At 39.7% G+C, this 16,595-nt stretch overlaps 1 protein-coding gene across 1 annotated transcript in view; it reads left to right on the forward strand.

The window, feature by feature from the left end:
* The first annotated feature begins 9,746 nt into the window (after positions 1–9,746).
* TENT5D (terminal nucleotidyltransferase 5D) overlaps positions 9,747–16,595 on the forward strand; it is a 48,239-nt gene continuing 41,390 nt past the window's right edge. The window contains exon 1 of the mRNA XM_033945680.1: positions 9,747–9,911. The gene's annotated coding sequence lies outside the window, so the exon portion shown is untranslated. The remainder of the gene's footprint in view (positions 9,912–16,595) is intronic.

Below are 16,595 nucleotides of genomic sequence, written 5' to 3' on the forward strand. Positions count from 1 at the left end.
GCCATTATTGAGATGGTTTGGAGAAATCCACTACTTATTCCTAGGATAAACAGCACAAAATCTGTTTTACTACTTGGGATCTAGCTAGGTGCTTGGAAACAGGATACTGGGCTTGATGGACTCTGTCGGTCCCAGTATGGCTGGCTGCTGCCTCAAACAATAAATTTTTGACACACCACCCCAAACCCCTGAAGACAACCCACACCTCCTTAAGAACATTACCCAACCTACCCATGACTCCTGTTAACCCTCCTTGGCATCAACATTATGCAATGCATCACTGCCCCAAGCTCTGGCACATACAGGGAATGTCTGTGGTATAGTATTGGGAAATAAAGGCCAAATGACCCATCCAGTTGCCCTGAAGCAAAGGCAGCTGTAGCTCTTCAAATGGAATACCAAGAGTGGAGTCTTGAAAGCTAAAAACACTAAAGCAAAAGTAGATGTATACTGGAATGGAACACCATCAGTTAGAGCCTTGGAAGCGAGCAACTTTAGAACATAGCTTAGAGCCACATATTTCGGAAACTTTGGAGTAATAGAGATCTGATAATGCATCATGCTAGGCTTGCCAGAAAATACCAAAAAAACTCTGTGGAGTGACGATGTTCCTAAATGGACTTTATTTGAAAGTGTCAAAGTTCCAAAGGTACACTGAAATCATCCACATAAAATAATTCTATCCACATAAGAGCCTTAAAGGACCTAGTCCGCTAGGGATACAGGACCCAACATGGTACGCATTTCGACAAAAAGTCTTCTTCAGGGGTCCCTGGGGGGTCCTATAAAGGTGAATACGTGGGAAACAATTGTGTGGTGAGCCGGAAGTGAGACACTGCTTGCATTTGCAATAGAAAGGGACCGTGTTGGGTCCTGTATCCCTAGCAGGCTAGGTCCTTTAAAGCTTTTATGTGGATGAAATTATTTTATGTGGATGATTTCAGTGTACCTTTGGAACTTTCAAATAAAGTCCATTTAGGAACATTGTCACTCCATAGAGTTTTTTTGGTTTTCTCTGGATTTTCTTCTTTGTAGATATTTTGGGGTCAATTCCTTTTGTTTTTAGGCTTGCCAGAAAGCCAGGACTGCCTTAAAATCTCTCTCTTGGAACTGGGTAACTTGGCAATTCTGCTGTTTCTTGGATGTATCAAAGTTTTTAGGGAAAACTACTACTATTCATTTGTAGAGCACTATTAAATGTACTTTCTGTGTCCCTAGTAGGCTCACAATCTGTTTCTGTACTTGGGGGGGTTGAGTGACTTACCCAGCCTCACAAGAAGCAATGGTGGGAATTGAACCCAGTTTTCCATGATCTCAATCTACTGCAGTAACCATTACGCTGCACCTCCACAAACAAACAAAAGCTCAGACTCCTGAAAGGTTACTAGAGGTTTCCATAATTGCAATCTTTACTTCTGTAAAGATGGTTTCACTGAATTTCTGAACTGGATCATTAATTGGAAGTGGAGTAAGCTTGGTAAAAGATTCTTGTTAGTATTAGTAACTGGGAATTTCATAGAATTCAAAATAGTAAGTCAGTTCAACAAGGATAACATGTCCTTTCCCCAGAATTTACAGTACTAGGAATATGGCATGACAATAGTTCCAGGAAGGAGAGAGTAGGCCGGTCCTGAATTCTGATAACATCATTATGGGACAAGTAGCATTGATTTGAATGGGTAGAATTAGAAACTAAAATCCCTCACTGCTTTGGGATGTAAATTTAAAACCAGAACTCACCAAAAAGCCTCATTCCAGCAACTGGGTAACTTGGCTTAAGCTTCTAAGGGCACTCAAATTTAGCTGAGCTCTTCTATCAGCTTTTTCTTTTCTTTTTAATGACTGAGCCAATCTATTAGTACCCTTGCTTGGGCTGGTTCATTCTATTACAGAGTCCCTAGCCAGGGTGTCAGCAGCTGCTAGACAGGAACTTCCAAGGCTTGTGTACCAGGCAAGAACAAGATGAAAAGTAGGATTACTTAAGATAGGTTTTAATGTCATTGTACAAATAGAAACCAAGCGCATGGCTGAAACAGCAGGGAACAAGCCCAGAGATGGGCAGAAATATCCAAACCTGCCCTGGGCTGGTCCCTGTTGAGCTAATCAAGAAACAGGAACTAAAATCACCCAAAATAGAAGACCCAGCTCAGAATGGATGGCTACAGCTTGTTAAACCCACGGATCTTGGGCCTGAGGCTGGCTAATGCTTGGCACCTATAAACAATACTGACAGGAGACAGAAATTTAACAAAACTGGGAGGGGGGTCCCTGAAATGTGTTTTTTGAGGGGTTTTTTTTCTGTTGCTTCATGTTCTAAATGATATGAAACAACATGGAAAATGTAAACAATATTTCCCAACATTTTTCAAATAAATGTACATTCCTGAGCAGCATCCAGTATCCAACAGTGGGCAGTATAGGAAATGCCATGCAAATTTCAAAGATCAGATCCATTCCTTGTTGCTTATTTCCAGGGATCAGTGGTGGCTTTCCCAAATCTACTTGGCTAAAATATCTTTATGGATTTTTCTCTAGTAACTTGTCCAAAGGCACAAGATGCTAGCCTACATCAAGTAGTAGTGAATAAAGCCTGCAGTTCAACAAGATTTGTTCATTCTTTGCATCAACACATCTTTAAAAAGATATAATCGGGTTGAAGCTGGTCCAGAGGGCAGCTGCTAAAAGGTCAGTGCTTTTCATCCTAAAGCATGCAAAGACAGACTCGTAAACCTCAATATATATACAGTATATATATCTTGGAAGAAAGACGAGAGAGAGGAGATATGATTGAGACATTAAACTATCTCCACAGCATACGTGCACAGGTGACAAGTCTCTTTCAATTAAAAGGAGGCTCTGGAATGAAGTAGGCCGCTGTCTAGGCCTACCTTGTAATGGAGACTCCACACACTATATACTGGTTTCAATAAGTATACATTTATTAACAAATCAGTAACAGCTTACAAGAATAAATCATTCAGCATATAATGGAACAGATGTGATCCTCAGGCCTGAGGGTCCTCTGATGTCTGTTTCGATTACTTCTGCTTATAGGCCTGGTTTTATACATTTTTTGGTGGTCAATACCACGTTAGCCTAAATCACATGATACATCTTTATTGGTTATTTTTCTTATACGTCAATACATAAGTAGATTCATTTATTGGCTTATCTATTTGTGTCATCTTATACGTCTGTTCAGTTTGCCGTAAGGCCTAACCCTTTCCTGCAAATGCCCTTTTCCCTTTACCATATATGCAATTCCGAGTCCAAAATTCCTTCTCTGCTGTGGTAACACATGATATATCTTGCTAAATAATGTTCTTGAGTACTCTGTTTTTCTGACCATGAGCTGTGTTCCTCTTTGCATAATATCCGGCCAGGTGCCATGCATCGGAATTTAAGTCTTGTTTCTTACAAGTTTTTGCTTACCATAGCTAACTCAGAAACAGAACATTTCTCAATCACTATAGGCCAGCTGGCAAGTGGGTTATGAAATATCTTTTACAGTTCATATACTGATTTATTAGAGCAACAGGGAGGGGAGGGGGTTTTTCTCTTGTGAGGTCTGGTTACTTCACCTTTATCCAAAGGACTTGTTTTGCTTCACCTGTATCACACCAGGTCTTCTTCTTCTTCATCTCATCCTCCCTATGAAACACCAATAGCTGATTTCCCCTCCCAAGAGCCACCACCACGTCAGTACTTTATTCTGATATTTCTAACACACTTGTGTAAGCTCTGCAGTCATGCCTACCTGACTTTTACATTGCATATTATCCTAATTATTGATTGCATATTATCACCTCTCGTGGTTCTTGTTTCCTGTTCTTTTGTGGTCACGAACCAGAAAAAAAAAAAAAAAAACTGGGAGTGAGGGGGATGAGAGTGAATGAGACTGAAAGAGGAAGTATATATTTTAACTGCGTTTCAATGTTACCATAAGCTTTCATTAAAACAATTATTTATTTCATATAAGTTTGCTGGATTATAAAGGATTGTTTTTGAGAAAGAGAAGAACGAAATTACAGGAAAGATTTGGATCATTGTTTTTCAATAGAAAGTGTTATGTTAGATTGGCAATGAAGGGAATATATAAGCAGATTATTGAAGTTTATAGGAAGGATTTGTGTACGTAGATAGGAAGGGTTCGTGACAGGTGATTATGTCTAACCAAATAACTGACAGGCATTAAGTATGATAACTGGCAATGTAAAAATAAACGTACCCTTTGTCTTTCTAGGTCTTGGATTTTTATTATGGGCATTTCCCATCAACTCACTTTTTCCCATTACTAACGATCATTTGGTTTCTACAGTTAGGGAAAACTACAGTGCATTTGAAGAGAACACCGAATGATTTCTATGAGTACTCTAAATTAAAAACAAATAAATAAATAAATAAATAAAAATTTATACAAGAGGGGCGCTACCTTAATACTTGCTAGCAATTAATGTCGGTCCGTTTTCCAGTACATGAGTTATTATTTGTTATATTATGACATATGTCAACTTCAGTGTTTTTGGAAATACGAGTGGATTTCTATTTATGAGCGCTCTCTATAATTATCAATATAAAGAAAGAAGATTTATTTTTTCACTACTCACCACAATGATTTCAAACCTTATTCTTTGTCTGTGATCAAAGTTTAAGAAATGAGTTATGCTTCCTCTTCTTCTTTTTCCGTTACACAAACATACATAGTTACTTCCTGGTTGATGTGTCTGTGTTTAGAGACACTGGGAAATGTAGTGCTCTATTTCTTTAATTTGAAATTATCAGCAGCTATTTTCTTTTTGTTTTTTTCATTATTCATGTCTCTACAATAACTGGAACATATTGCATAGGGTTCTTATGATCCACTCCTATCCCAAATGGTAATATTAATTAATGTTGTGCTGACATACCGAAGTGAGAATAACTTCTGCTTTTTATTTCTTAAGCCCCAAGCCAAGTTTTTGAGTGTTCCAACAAAGAAACATATTCTATAATGTTAACTTTAAAAGTTGTTCACTTCTTGTTAGAAAAATTATTTATCTAGCTTTAAGCAATGTGTATTGTTCTGTTTGGTTTTTTCCCTTAATGAAATATATTATGAGCTAAACAACTATGACTTTGCTAGATTTCTATTTATGAGTACTCAATATAATTAGCAATATAAAAGAAAAAACTATTGTTCCTTTACTTATCATAACAGTTTTGAAAAACTTCTAGCAGTCTTTCTCTCTCTGCCTTTTCTTGGAACTTGTAAAAGAAATGTTACTTCCTCTTTTTCTTATATATTCTCTGATACACGCAGGAATACTTTCTGGTTTAATACAATACAATCAGCGTTTGGCTTTATTTAAAAAAATGGTTCTAACTGTTGCTTAAGAACTTTTCTAATAAGTTGCTGAAGGAAATATCCAGTCCTATTGATTGGAATTCAAAAATATTGTAGTTTAGGTCTTTTTGCTGATTGAATATTAGTGAAAGTCAATATTAGTGAGTCAAACAAAATTGAACCCATGATTCGATAGAATCCCATGGAAAGGACATTTCTCCCATAAATCCTATTTTATTTTAATTTTTAGGGTTTATCATCTTTATTTTAGTATGTTTCAATATAACCTATGTGTTAATATGTCTAAGGCTATAGCTTAGCCATCCTTTTGCTTGGGTTTGACTCTTTGCTAATTCATATTTATGTTTAGCATATTACTCCTGTCCTTTGAACATCATATGCCATTGTAACTATAATTCCCTTAGGCTGACAAATATAATTCAGCCATTACATATATTAGACCTTAGTCTATTTGAATTAAAGCAGATGAGTTTTTGTTTTCTTTTGTATGTCATCTTTTAACGCTGTACCTATCCTGTTAGTAATATTGCTCAGGTATTGTTGGAAACAAGTTAGATGATATATACAGTACAGATATTTCTGCCTTATTAATTGTGTATTACTTCACAAAGACAATTGCCATATCAGAGGAAGCTGTATGCTACATGAGAATCCGTGTTTACACCGTTTTAATTAATGAATGACTTATTTACATAATTATGGACTAATGCTATTTGAAATATCATCGATGAAAAATCTTCAGCCGTATGAAACCCTGATGACGGATGAGCCCCAAAGGAAGGATCGTGCTACCAGAGAAAGCGCCTAGACTTACCAGCAAAGACTTCCTGTCTGTTGCTACCAAAGACAGGATGACCTTTATGACCTTGAACTTCTACAGCTTTAATTATGGACTTATTAATTTGCACTTTAACTCTTTTATGGACTCATGCAGTATTAGTATATATATTTTTTCATGTGTTGATAATTATTTCTAACAGCCCTATTGCAAGATTTGTATGTTTTTCTTGATTGTGACTTTATGCATTTTCATCCTGTTTTGACTCCCACAATAGCTCCCTAGTTATTTTCCCTTCCAGTTAGATTCTTTCCATCCCCTTTCTTGCTGCTAAGCTGAGGAAAAGTGCAGTGAAGAAGAAGTAATGAGCCCAGCTGAAGGATGATGACGTAAAATTTGATGTGGTTACCTGGACTTTCACCCCTGGCGTCTGGACCCAGACGAGTCTGCACTGATCCCAGCTATTTTGGAAGAGCATGGAAATAATCTAACTTGTTAATTTATCCCTCCATCCCTTTTGGATGTAGTATGCTCATAACAGGATGAAGCCATAAAATGAGAATATATTAAAACGTATCAGATTAAATTAGGAACCCCTGCAGATGCCTAGTTGCTCGAACTATTCCAAATGTTGAAATAGAGACCCATACACAACATTTTTGATAATCTTGACTTGGCCGATTTTGATGCACCTCCCTATGAAACACCAATAGCTGATTTCCCCTCCCAAGAGCCACCACCACGTCAGTACTTTATTCTGATATTTCTAACACACTTGTGTAAGCTCTGCAGTCATGCCTACCTGACTTTTACATTGCATATTATCCTAATTATTGATTGCATATTATCACATTGTATTAATAATTTTATTGTGACATGTCATGCTGCTCTGTTCCGGGTTAGTATAGTATGGGTGGGCACTTGTCCTTTTCATTTTTACCATATACAATTTCAAGTACGTGGCCCTATGCCTGTGCTGTATGATCACTGACACAACCTACCTTCTGACCGAATATCCGGATGTCAAAGCCACCTGAAGGGGCTTTGAAGAGGGGATGAGAGGGAAAAGAGGATGAGATGAAGAAGAAGAAGACCTGGTGTGATACAGGTGAAGCAAAACAAGTCCTTTGGATAAAGGTGAAGTAACCAGACCTCACAAGAGAAAAACCCCCTCCCCTCCCTGTTGCTCTAATAAATCAGTATATGAACTGTAAAAGATATTTCATAACCCACTTGCCAGCTGGCCTATAGTGATTGAGAAATGTTCTGTTTCTGAGTTAGCTATGGTAAGCAAAAACTTGTAAGAAACAAGACTTAAATTCCGATGCATGGCACCTGGCCGGATATTATGCAAAGAGGAACACAGCTCATGGTCAGAAAAACAGAGTACTCAAGAACATTATTTAGCAAGATATATCATGTGTTACCACAGCAGAGAAGGAATTTTGGACTCGGAATTGCATATATGGTAAAGGGAAAAGGGCATTTGCAGGAAAGGGTTAGGCCTTACGGCAAACTGAACAGACGTATAAGATGACACAAATAGATAAGCCAATAAATGAATCTACTTATGTATTGACGTATAAGAAAAATAACCAATAAAGATGTATCATGTGATTTAGGCTAACGTGGTATTGACCACCAAAAAATGTATAAAACCAGGCCTATAAGCAGAAGTAATCGGAACAGACATCAGAGGACCCTCAGATCTGAGGATCACATCTGTTCCATTATATGCTGAATGATTTATTCTTGTAAGCTGTTACTGATTTGTTAATAAAATGTATACCTATTGAAACCAGTATATAGTGTGTGGAGTCTCCATTACGAGGTAGGCCTAGACAGCGGCCTACTTCAGGAACCAGAGGGCATAAGAAAGTTGAAGGAAGGTAGACTCGAAAGTAGTCTAAGGAAATATTTATTTTTGGAAAGAGTGGTGGATGTGTGGAATGACTTCCCAGTGGATGCATTGGAGGACTGTATCTGAATTTAAGAAAGCATGGGGTGGAAGAGATAGTAGATGATATGGTTGGGCCGACTGGATAGGCTATATGGCCTTTATCTGCTGTCATTTTCTCTGTTTAATGTTGAATCTTGCATACCATTTGTACCTTATCGTTTTCTTTGACAATCTGATATATCTATATTTCCATCTTTTTTCTTTATGTTTGCCTCATTCGTTTTTAAAGAAAAAAAAACACTCAGCTATAATCTTTTATTCTACACAGAAGTATTTTTTCTCCCCAGTAACCATCGTTTTCAACATGTGGTTTGTGTCATTTCTTCCCATTATATTATATAGGGCTGTGTAAATGTTTAAAAGCATATTTATGAAAGGCAAAATAAGGCAACTGAAGTGTAGGCAACTATTTTTGGCTTCTTTCACTTACTTTGTTAGGACACCAAGTTTCAAGTTTATTATTATGTTTGATGAATTGCTTATTAAAATTACTAAGCGATGCACAAAAATCAAAATAGAGAATAATATAAAGAAACTAACATTTTAACAATATACTTTCATAAAATACAGTTGGGCTTGCTTCTCCCAGTACTAGTCTAGATGTTCAGAAATAGATCATGAGATAAAGCTGACCATATTTCCACTTGAAACAAAAGGCTTGTTTGGAAAAAAAAAATGTAAATAGGATTTATTCAAATTGTACAAGATACAGAGGGTGTTAAAAAGGCACATCTTTTAATACCGGATACCATTTTGAAGGATATATTTTAGTTGTAATGTGAAACAGCCTTTGTTTTCTTTAGTGTTTTAAATATGTAATGCCACACATGAATTTTACCTGTTTGAGTTCAGCATTAAAGTAGGGCTTCGATTTAATACTTTGCTTTAAAAAAAAATGTTTGCTGCGAATACCCGCATATGGCTTGAGAATGTACACCATACAAGTCACGCAGCAGCCCTTTAGCCGTAATGACTACCGCAGTGTATCTCCGCCCACGTCCCTGAGGTATGAAGGGTAATCCTTGGGAAAGCGTCATCGCTATTAGTTATGGCATGCGAAAGAAACGTTGTGGGTGGAAAGAAAAAAAAAAAAAAAAAAAGAGCAAACCCAGCCGATCGTGCGTGGAACAGGACTGCCTGATCCTTCTCGCAAATTCTGGAAAAGCCCTTGCAGTTGGGAAAGCGCACTATTTTTAATCAAGCTCGCGCCTGGTCGAACTTCGCTCTGCCCTGGGCGGCTGCGGCCTTTGCCTTCCCACCTTTCAGTGCAGGTGCAGCCAGGAGAACGAACAGCGCCGAGGTTAAAACCGGGGGCCGCTCGGCAGGCATTCGTTCGCAGCCCTCGGCGCAGGGCAAGACATTCATCCCCCCCCCCCTCCTCGCCTCCGTGTCGGCCGGAGCGACCGTTCTTCTTTCTCCCTCGCGCCCCCATTGACATCACTCGCCGCGCCCGCGCCACCGGCCCGAGCCACCTTAACCCAGTGACGTCGCGTCGCCCTGGCAACGCTTTTACGCTACAAGGGGGGGGTGGGGGATGATGTAGAAAAACGGTGCTGAGGGGGGCGGGGGCGATATTTCAGCACCACGCTCGCCGCGGACAGAGCTCTCTGGCTTGGCGCCTGGCCGCCCCTCTCCTAGCCCTACACCTGTGAACCAGGGGGGGCTTCACCGTTTCCTGGCTCGCGGACGCCACCCTCGCCCGGTCTCACTGGCAGGCGCGCGGCGCTCCGTGTTTCGGCGCATCTCTCCTCTGAAGCGCTTGTAGGGACTTTTTAGGAAGTAGGAGGAGAGGTGTGCAGAGGAAACCTGGCTTCTTCGGACAGATTAGGGTGAGTGTGCACCCCGGTTGCTCCCGTGGTGGTGGGGGGTGGGGTGGGGGGGGGCAGGCGCCTGTCCTTCCGCCTTGGTTTCGGAGCCCCCTTTGCGCCTCGGGGCTCCCTAATCCAACCTTTTACCGCTTCTGCAGTGGGAGCTGCAAACTTCAGGGCACAGAAAGTTTGGGAGCCTTCAGCGCCCGCTGGATGCATCGAACAGGGGTTTATTTGTATATTACCTTGCCTGTGATTGTGCTGTGTGTGTGTGTGTGTGTGTGTGGAAGAAGATCATTCTGGCTTGGATTGGTTCGTTCTGTGTAAAACCAGCAGGGATTTGACAATTGCTTGGTCTTGGACTGTGGCGATTCCTTTCCTGCTCGGTCGGAATAAAGTAGTAAATATGTTGTAAACAGAGGGGGCTGAGCAGGTCGAGCTTTTGAAGGGCTGTAAGCCCGCGGCTTGTTTTCAGCTGCCCTTGATCGGGTTCCTTGGTGAGGCTGACAATGTTTGTTTGCTTCTCTTTTCTTCCCCTCTTAATTTTGCTGAGAATCACCCTCATGTATTCATACAAACACAATCTGTTCACGGTAATGTCTACCCGCATTGCTATTGCCTAAGTAAAACGTGTCCTAGGGTCCCTACAGCCCTTTAAGTTTCTAGAATGTCCACAATGACTATGTACGAATATGCAGCTAGCTTTCTGCTATTTTCTACCATGCATATTCAGTCATTGTGGATATCCTGAGAAGCTGATTAGCAATGAAGTCCCTGGGACAGGTTTGGGAAATCTATGTTCTAAATCAGTTTTCATTAAAAAAAAAAAAGTGTCTTATTAATACACTGGGGAAATGTATTGTTTATATTGTTGCAAAGTTGATATTGTCTTTAAGAAGAGAAACGTTTATGCATTGACTTCTTTTGCAGGGATAGTCCCTGATGACCTTTCTTGATATCATTTCTAACCAATTTTTATTAACTAAATGTAATTTATATCATTGCTAGAGACGTGGATAATTATGTACCTAAAAGTGATTCTAATATTATTTTTCTTAACATATATTGTTGTTTTTTTTATGGGGTGGGGGTGGAGGTGGGGGGCAAGAAATTTAAAATGGAGTAACCTATCATCAGTAGCAATGGAGGTTTCTTCTAAAAGGATAAGAAATGAGCTCCTTATTCCTCTGCAAAATTTCCTGTAGTATTAATGGCATTTTGCTTTTTATGCGTTCAAATGTGCAATATCATATACCTTATTTTTACCTGGAAAAGTAACCTGAAAAGTAACAGAGAAACCAGATATTATTTTGTGAGATTGCATACATCATCAAAACTGTTTCCTATTTTCTGTTATTTATCATTTGAACTTGACAGTTTCTGGTCCTTACTTTAAGAAATTGTAACCAGTCTTTAGAGCAGTAAGAGTCCTAAACAATAATATAAAGATAATTATTAGACATAAGCTATTAAACATAAACCTCCTTAAATAGGGAACTTTGAGATCAAGATCAGTTGTATCTTACCAAGGCAAACTTTGCATGTACTGCATTGTAAAAGATAAGCAAAACCAAACCTATAGTAGCACTGAATTGAAAATCATGCGTAGTAATTATCTCTTCATTTCAATGTGATCAGAACATTGAGATGTGAAATAATATAAGCTGTTCAGAATATAAGTGCATTCTTGAAAATTGTTTATTATTTATCATGTAAGCAGACCTCATTCCATTAAGCAGTAATATTTCAAGATGGAGTTTGCCAGGTACCAATGGGAAACAACAGGTGTTTAATCAAATTTTTTTAAAAAAACTTTCTCTAGAAATAACACACAGCTATTACTACCAACTAAGGATGAAAATAATTCCTATTCAGACCACTGGTGTGTGAAATTGTCAGAATATATATAGATTAGTCATTAACAATAAGGGCTCCTTTTACTAAGGTGCATTAGGACCTTAACGTGCGGAATAGGGCATGCTAAATTGCCACACGCGCTAGACCTTAATGCCAGCATTGAGCTGGCGTTATTCTAGAAGCGTACCGTGCGGTGTAGCGTGTGGTAATTTTGTGCATGCGCTAAAAACGCTAGCACACTTTAGTAAAAGGAGTCCATAGTGTTTGCCAATCTACATTCACATTTATTATGTAGTATTTTATATTTGCTTTTTAATTTTTTGTAATGAAAAGTATGTGCATTGGAGGATGGTGAGAATTGGTGGGAAAAGAGGAACAGATTATATAGATTGCTTCGGGCATCCAGTAGGTCCTACTTACCCACTATCTCATATTTTTGTATAAAGCTTCCTCTTACCCTCAACTATTTTCATTAAAGTTTTTGTGCGCTATATTAGGATTACTGAGTGGTTTGAAATTGTACTCCTGTGAAAGAGCTCATCTATGGTGATCAAAACTGATAGAGAAATGTGTAAATTCATTATGAATTTCACAAATTTGCAAATATTTTTTCTCATTTTATTTCTCCCTTTATGTATGCTGAACTTCTTCTTTCTTTCTGTCATAGAAACATATTTTGTCACTGATATCACTCTTACGTATGCATCTGCAAATTAAAATACTGAAATATTTTTCAAATATCACAAGCTCACTCAAAGCAACAAGTAGCAAATACTCTGGCCTATTTACAAAATTGCAATAACATTTTGCAATTACTGTGTGGTAATTGCCATAATTAATGCTGGCAATGGCAACATTTTTGTGTTTACTGTTGGGAGGAGGGGCGCTAGATGTGGTGTATTTAGATTTTAGCAAAGCCTTTGACAGTGTTCCACACAGACGTCTAATAAATAAACTGAGTGCCCTCGGGATGGGTCCCAAAGTGACGGGTTGGGTCAAGAACTGGTTGAGTGGAAGGCGACAGAGGGTAGTGATCAATGGAGATCGCTCTGAGGAAAGGGATGTTACCAGTGGTGTGCCTCAAGGTTCTGTTCTTGGGCCTGTTCTTTTTAACATTTTTATAAACAATATTACTGAAGGGTTGTCGGGTAAGATTTGCCTCTTTGCGGATGATATGAAAATCTGCAATATAGACACGCTGGATGGTGTGAATAACATGAAGAAAGACCTGGCGAAACTTGAAGAATGGTCTGAAATTTGGCAGCTAAAATTTAATGCTAAGAAATGCAAGGTCATGCGTTTGGGCTGCAAAATCCCAAGGGAACGGTATAGATTAGGGAGTGAAGAGCTTATGTGCACGACAGAAGAGCGGGACTTGGATGTGATTGTATGTGATGATCTTAAGGTGGCCAAACAGGTTGAAAAGGTGATGGTGAAAGCTAGAAGGATGCTAGTTTGCTTAGGGAGAGGTATGGCTAGTAGGAAAAAGGAGGTATTGATGCTCCTGTATAAGACTTTGGTGAGACCTCATTTAGAATATTGTGTACAATTCTGGAGGCCGCACCTTCAAAAAGATATAAAAAGGATGGAGTCGGTCCAGAGGAAGGCTACTAAAATGGTATGTGGTCTTCGTGATAAGGTGTATGGGGACAGACTTAAAGATCTCAATCTATATACTTTGGAGGAAAGGCGGGAGAAGGGAGATATGATAGAGACATTTAAATACCTAGTAATGTAAATACGCATAAGAACACAAGAATTGCCGGAGAGATCAAGAGATAATGGTTACTGCGAATGGGAAGACTAGATGGGCCTTTATCTGCCATCATGTTTCTATGTTTCTATCTTCCTATACTTAGCTATATGGTGATCAAAAGTGGGTAGCAGAAAAGATTGGCAGTAAATGTTATTTTATAAAGGGTGCATACCCTTTATAAAATAACGCTTAGCACCAATTCACTGGGTATCAGACTTATGCCCTCCTGAAACTTGGTGTAAATCCTGGTGCCCAAGCTAGGTGCACTGCATACAACTTTTTGGAACAACCCCCCCTCTGCTCATGCCCCCTCCCATGGCCATGCCCCCTTTTGGGTTGTGCACTGTGGGATTTAGGCACCCACCATTGTATTACAGTAATGCAGCCAGATGTGTGCACAAATCCTAATCGGTGCCACTAAATGTCAGTAAATGGTTGTTAGCATCCTATTATTGATGCTTAACAGCTTGTTAGCAAATTAAGTTACACATGCATCTTGGAAGCGTGCCCAAATTTGTTCACAGAAATCTGGGCGCCATCTATAGAATCTGGGGGTTTATACAGAGAAAGTTTCTTTTCAGCACATTTTTTGCATTGCAGATAATGTAACACAGATAGCTAGACCTGTCTGCTATGTTAATAATACCTGATGGCTAGTAGCTTCACAGTTCCTACCTTTTTTCACTCATTTGTTTCCCTGTTCCATGTTAATAGTTAACATGGAAATTACCAAGCATTAACTGATAAGGCACCTCATTACCTGTTAGCATGGGACATGTTAGTGTACATTAATTACCATGCTAACACCTAAGCTTAGTAAATAGAGACCTCATAGAAACATAGAAACATAGAAACATAGAAATAGATGGCAGATAAGGGCCCACGGCCCATCTAGTCTGCCCACCTTAATGTCCCTCCCCTACCTTTGCCCTGTGAATAGATCCCATGTGCCGATCCCATTTGGCCTTAAAATCAGGCACGCTGCTGGCCTCAATCACCTGTAGTGGAAGACTATTCCAGCGATCAACCACTCTTTCAGTGAAAAAGAATTTCCTGGTGTCACCTCGTAGTTTCCCGCCCCTGATTTTCAACGGATGCCCTCTTGTTGTCGTGGGACCCTTGAAAAAGAAGATATCTTCCTCCGCCTCGATGCGGCCCGTAAGATACTTGAACGTCTCGATCATGTCCCCCCTCTCTCTGCGCTCCTCGAGCGAGTATAGCTGTAATTTGTCAAGCCGTTTTTCGTATGGTAGATCCTTGAGTCCCGAGACCATCCGGGTGGCCATTCTTTGCACCGACTCCAGTCTCAGCACATCCTTGCGATAATGCGGCCTCCAGAATTGCACACAGTATTCCAGGTGGGGCCTCACCATGGATCTATACAATGGCATAATGACTTCCGCCTTACGACTGACGAAACCCCTTCGTATGCAGCCCATGATTTGTCTTGCCTTGGACGAAGCCTGCTCCACTTGATTGGCAGACTTCATGTCCTCACTGACGATTACCCCCAAGTCTCGTTCTGCTACCGTTTTTGCTAGGATCTCGCCATTAAGGGTATAAGACTTGCATGGATTCTGGCTGCCCAGGTGCATAACTTTGCATTTTTTGGCATTGAAGTTGAGTTGCCATGTCCTAGACCATCGCTCCAGTAGGAGTAGGTCGTGCATCATGTTGTCGGGCACTGAATCTTTGTCTGTTGTGCATTTGCCCACTACATTACTCAGTTTGGCGTCATCGGCGAATAATGTTATTTTACCTCGAAGCCCTTCTGCCAAGTCTCTTATAAAGATGTTGAATAGGATTGGGCCCAAGACTGAGCCCTGTGGTACTCCACTAATCACCTCCGTCATTTCAGAGGGGGTGCCGTTCACCACCACCCTTTGGAGCCTACCTCCAAGCCAGCTCCCAACCCATTTCGTCAATGTGTTACCTAATCCTATATATCCTATATCATGGCCTGTTATAAACCATGGGCTAAATTTTCTAAAGCACATTACTGCATTAATATATGTTATTTACTGTAGGCCCCTTTTTATGCAATAGGGCATTTTTATGACAATCTATGTTAACTATATGCTGCCACATTTTAATAACTCTAGCCTTCTATACTTTATAGATTAAAAAGAACATATGAATTAAATCCTAAATATTTAATAGGCACAGTTTTCATTTATTTGCCAGTGCTAGTTAGACCATTCTCTACTAGCTTTCTTAAATGGACTTTGTCTCTTATTCACTAATATTATTAATGCTACTTGTTGATATACTCTACAGCAGGGGTGTCCAACTTTTTTGCTTCCCTGGGCCGCATTGGCCCAAAAAAATGTTTCTGGGGCCACACAAACGCTGCAGCAAGGCAGAGGAGGGAGCTGGCAAGACGGTAAACACCCAGGGGCAGCAGAGGAAAACACTGCATCGCCCTCAACCGGGGCCGCACAAAATACTTTACGGGGCCGCAGGTTGGACACCCCTACTCTACAGTATCCTCATGTGAATCCATATCTATGTCTTGACTTTGATACAGAAACAGTACCATTATATTCATAGTCTAGAAAAAGGAAGGACATGTTCAGATTTCCTGAAGGCAGAATATTAGTATAAATGAATGCAAGAGAGCTCTGTTTTCATGAATGATAATACATTCTGCAGTTACAAGTGCTGTCTTGGGTTTTATGTACCCTTGTCTTTTTCTTTGCTTTATCATCTTTAGAAGGGCCAGAATTTTCTGATTCCAAATGTCTTTAGAAAGAACCGTTGCTAATCTTCTTTCTTTTTCTTTTCTTCTTCTGATCTGATAGCTTTTTACTCAGTTACTGGTATACCTTAACAGTACTTTATTGGGGCATTACGTACCATATGTACACAAGCACTGTAGTAATCTATACAGAGGAGGAGGAATACATAGTCAAACTAGGCATGTGCCTAAGGCCCAAAAGTTTTTGGGTTTTTTGGGGGGAGGGGGGAGATAATGAAGGACTTAGTAGATAAAGACAGGTTGTTTACCCTCTGCAAGGTAGAGAGAACGAGAGGGCACTCTCTAAAGTTAAAAGGGGATAGATTCCGTACAAACGTAAGGAAGTTCTTCTTCA

This window comes from Geotrypetes seraphini, chromosome 5 (genome assembly GCF_902459505.1).
Source record: "Geotrypetes seraphini chromosome 5, aGeoSer1.1, whole genome shotgun sequence".
In the NCBI taxonomy this organism is placed as follows: Eukaryota; Metazoa; Chordata; class Amphibia; order Gymnophiona; family Dermophiidae; genus Geotrypetes; species Geotrypetes seraphini.